The sequence below is a fragment of the Dama dama genome, chromosome 3 (assembly GCF_033118175.1).
Source record: "Dama dama isolate Ldn47 chromosome 3, ASM3311817v1, whole genome shotgun sequence".
In the NCBI taxonomy this organism is placed as follows: Eukaryota; Metazoa; Chordata; class Mammalia; order Artiodactyla; family Cervidae; genus Dama; species Dama dama.
Window position 1 is genome coordinate 27,242,010 of NC_083683.1, and position 4,932 is coordinate 27,246,941.

The window sequence follows — 4,932 nt, forward strand, 5'->3', positions numbered from 1 at the left end:
GCCTAGGTTATACTCCTTTCAGGGGGGAGGACAGATGATCCCAGGTTGGAGGGCCTCTGGGCTGGACCACTTTCTTTCATGTGGTCCTCTCACCCTGACCATACCCCATTTAGATTCTTCCCTGGGCTCATAGATCCTTTTAGAAGCTGTCTTCCGCAGCTGTAACTATAAACTTTGACCAATGGTGACAAAGGGTAGGAAAAAGAATGAAGAAATGAGGGAAGGGAATGCTGAGGATGGAGTCTCGCCTGCCTGTTCTTGTAGCTTTTTATTCTAACTCCAGCTGAACTCCTGTGCTATGCTGATGTTATCTCCCCCATCTTGTTGGTTCTGGTTTGGAGAGGGGCAATGACACTTTAGGGTAGCGTGTTAGGAATAAATGGCCGCTATTAGAAGGCCCTTTACCAGCCTTCCTCCTGTTGTTGCATCTCAGTCTTTGGCACTTGGTTGCCATCTTAGCCTCACCCCTCTGCTCCCAGTTACATCAGGCCTTAACCTCTATCCCTAAGAGTTTGCTATACTTCTTGTACAATATTCTGAGATTCCTCAACCTCCATCTCACTTCTTTGGCATCTTCAGAGGTTGATTTCTAGAGAGAGAGCCGGAAGCTCTTGTTAATTTTCCATATTTTCTAGGACAATCAATAGATTATTTGTAAAATAGAGAAGAAAGTGAAGAAGAACTAAAGAGCCTGTTGATGAACATGAAAGAGGAGAGTGAAAAAGTTGGCTTAAAGCTTCACATTCAGAAAACTAAGATCATGGCATCCAGTCCCATCACTTCATGGCAAATAGATGGGGAAACAGTGGAAACAGAGTCAGACTTTATTTTTTTGGGCTCCCAAATCACTGCAGATGGTGATTGCATCCATGAAATTAAAAGACACTTACTCCTTGGAAGGAAAGTTATGACCAATTGAGACAGCATATTAAAAAGCAGAGACATTACTTTACCAACAAAGGTCTGTTTAGTCAAGGCTATGATTTTTTCAGTGGTCATGTATGGATGTGAGAGTTGGACTATAAAGAAAGCTGAGTGTTGAAGTATTGATGCTTTTGAACTGTGGTGTTGGAGAAGACTCTTGAGAGTCCCTTGGACTGCAAGGAGACCCAACCAGTCCATCCTGAAGGAGATCAGTCCTGGGTGTTCATTGGAAGGACCGATGTTGAGGCTGAGACTCCAGTATTTTGGCCACCTGATGTGAAGAGCTGACTCATTTGAAAAGACCCTGATGTTGGGAAAGACTGAAGGTGGAAGGAAAAGGAGACAATAGAGGATGAGATGGCTGGATGACATCACTGACTCAATGGACATGAGTTTGGGTAAACTCCGGGAGTTGGTGATGGACAGGGAGGCCTGGTGTACTGTGGTTCATGGGGTCGCAAAGAGTCGGAGATGACTGAGTGACTGAACTGAACTGATTTAACCTGTATCTAATTCTAATTTTTCTTCATTGTGATAGTTATCAGTGCTGGTCATCAAAGTATTTTTGCTTTCTCCTCGGCACAGAGTAGGATTGGAGTTCCTTAGTCCTTTGTTAAAATTTGGTGTGCCCAAGTGATTTGTGTTAGACAATGAAAGATGAGCCTAAATCTGTGTTTTACCTCTGGCTGGAAGCCGTAAGAGTCATTGCCTGGTTTGCTGTTCTTTCCTATATTCTCTGCCATGCCCTAGTTCAAGAGTTGGCAGCATTTTTCTCTCAAGGACCAGATAATAAATATATTAGACTTGTGCGCCCCATGGTATTAGTTGCAGCTACCCAACTCTGTTGTAGTGGGAAAACAACCATAGGCAATACATAAATGGAAGAACATAGCTATATCCCAATAACAACTTTACTTATGTACACTGAAATAGAAATTTCATAGAGTTTTAATATGTCATAAAATACTATTCTTTCCAAAATTATTTCAACTCTTAAAGAATGTAAAAATCATTCTTCCTGGGTCAAAAAAATCAGGCAGCAGGCCAGATTTAGTCTGCAGGTCATAGTTTGTTGGCTCCTATTCTAGTTAAAGCTGCTCAGTAGACCTGATTCCTGAGGGAAGGACAACAGAGCCAAGCCCTGAGCTTATCCACGAAGGATATCCTCTCTGGGGGGTGCGGGGCGAGGGCTGGGGGTGGGGTGGGGGACTTGTCATCTTAAGCCACTAAGATTCTCTTTCAAATTACAGCATTAGCTAGTCCAATCCATTACACTAATTCTGTGTTTAAATGATAAGATAGCAACGAGTAACTAGAAGAGAAACATCAGTGGAAAGATAAAGAGAGAAAGGCAGCTGAGAAAGGACCAGGAGGAGTTTGGGTTGAAAGTTAAAGAGCTCATTAAAATTCTGACAGATTATTCATTCTTTTCTTCTGAATCTCATTTCTTTAAATCCCGATCATCTGCCTATTTGCACATTTAATACTGTATCTTCTACTCTTTCTGGGACACTGGTATGTTTACTGTTTCAAATAATTAAGAAAAAAAAAGAAGGTCAGGGAAGTACTTAAAGTAGATCTGAAAACTGCGTCAAAAAGTCAGGAAGGCCAAAATAAGGAGCTCTGTTAAGAGACATTCCATCAACCAAAATATCTTCTCTCTTCTCTGCCATGGCAACTCCAAAATAGTACAGAATATGTAATATGCAGTATCCTTATTTGAACCAAGATGCTGAGAATTGTGCAGCCAACAAATGTCTATTTTGGTGGCAGAAAGCAGCAGAGTCTCAAAAGCAATTGTATTGAGATTAATGCTGTAGCATTTGTTGAGATTTCCCAATTGTTAGAGGCAGATTCCAGAGACACTCAAGATATCGGCTTTCCAATGGCTTCAAACTGTATATTCAGCTTGTGTGTCTTTGTAATTGCGGGAGCGCTGACTCTGACACAGTTGGTGTGTGTTAGATAGTCTTTTTGAATGTGCCAGAACAGGAAAGAGAAGAGATGTTTGTGGTGATAAAGGTTGCACTTGTAGGCCTCTTGCCCTAGATATGTTGGTGGGAAAACAGTCCTTATTTGATCATTTTTGGGGTGAGGGAAATGAGAATAAGTTGTGTGTAGAGGCTCTAACTCCCTCAGGGCAGCTGAGTGGGAGAGTCTCTTTGGAAAACCTACAGTTTCTTCTTACAAAACAATGTAGCCTCTAAGAAGTTGAAAACATTTGGAGAAAGTGCAGCAATGAAAAGCATTATTGTGTGAAGTACAAAATCTCAAGAAAAAAAAGAAAGAGGTTCTATAAAAGATTTACTTTTTTTTTTCTTGGAAATCCTCTGGCCTACAGTAATATGATTTGTTTAAAATATGGCACTTAAATATTTAAATGTAGCAGGCCCTATGTGTTTAATTTCTTTGTTTAACTGATGCATAGTTTCCCAACTATGTAGTGACTGGTGTAAAATGTGAGGCTGTTCTATATTTATGTGGTTCAGCTTTCCAGAATATTTGGATACTGACTTTAAATATGTACAGTATCATTCCTTTGCATCAGTGTTGACAATGTCTGAATCTATTAATATTAAACCCCCTCCCCCATCGTCCACTTTTTTGAAGTATGGTTAAGAATGAGAAAAGTAGATTAAATTTATCAAGTGGTTTATCAGAAACACAGGGTCTGCAGAGAGTTACTCAGTTAAATTTCCTTTCACTGTATGGAAAGTCTGATGCCTGATAAATCTTTATTTATATTTTAAACAATTCTGGCTTTAGTATATGGATTGATTGTTTCTGCACTATCAGTGTGTATTCTGATGGAATTACAAATATTTAATAGTATGAAACATAGAGCAAGGCATAAAGCATTTAAAAAATAATTAGCCACTTCTCTGTAAAAAGCAATGGGAAAAAAGTTTAGAAGGAAAACAGAAGTGAAATGTTAATATCCAGTTAATGGCTTTACACAGAATGCATCTGTCTTCTGACAAAGGTTTGACTATTCTGGTGCCCTGCAGCACCAATACTTTGTTTTAAAGCATAAAAGAGTGAGTGTGGATGGTCATGACCTCTCTGGATACAGGGAACCTCTCCCTGGGGCCAACGTTCACTGGAGGAAGGTCAGTGACAAGAATTTGGCCTCGAAGGAATCATAAATGGATGAACAAGCAGAGAATATGAGAGAGTACATTCTTTATCAATCAACCTTTATGAGTCCCTAGGAAGAGTGTATATGTTTTAGAAAAAGAAGTCCCCGCTCCTATGAATTGGGGCCCAGGGCAAAAATGAATGAAAGAAGATGAAAACAGGTTAAGAGACAAAAGAAAGCTAAGGAGAATTTATATTATAATTTGTGTACTGAATTTCATAATGTACAGTGTTCAAAGTAAACATGATTTTAAATAAAGCAGATAGTCCCAAGATACAAGCTTTTTATGATTTTAAGAGTTCTTAGGTAGTTGCACAGACTTTTGTAGATCAAAGATCGTGATAAAATGTTTCTATGTATTCTTTAAGAGACCATTAATCTGAAAGATTTGGTACAGCATCCTGAAACAGTTTATCCACATTAGGAAAAATCTGTTTCTTAAAAGACTATTATTTTTTAATTTTGTTTTTGCTAGTCTAATTTTATTTTGTTTCTTTCAAATGTTTATTGAAATATATATATGGAGAAGAACACAAAGAGCACATATATATTGACAGTTCAAATATTTTTTACAAAGTGAATACATCCTGGTAATTAGATGTACTCAGTTCAGGAAATAGAATATTATTAGAAAACCTCTGTCTTCTCCTTCCCCAAATGTAACCACCATTCCTGTCTCTTAACTCTGTGTATTAGTTTTTCCTGTTTTTTTTTTTTTTTTTTTTCCTGTTTTTTTTTTATTGTTTTTTTTTTTTTTTATTTCATTGAAACAGAATCATTTGTAGGTATTCCCTTGTATTAGGCTTCCTTTGCTCAACATTCTGTTGTAAAATTCATGTTGTTTCATTAGCAATAATTTATTCTGATGT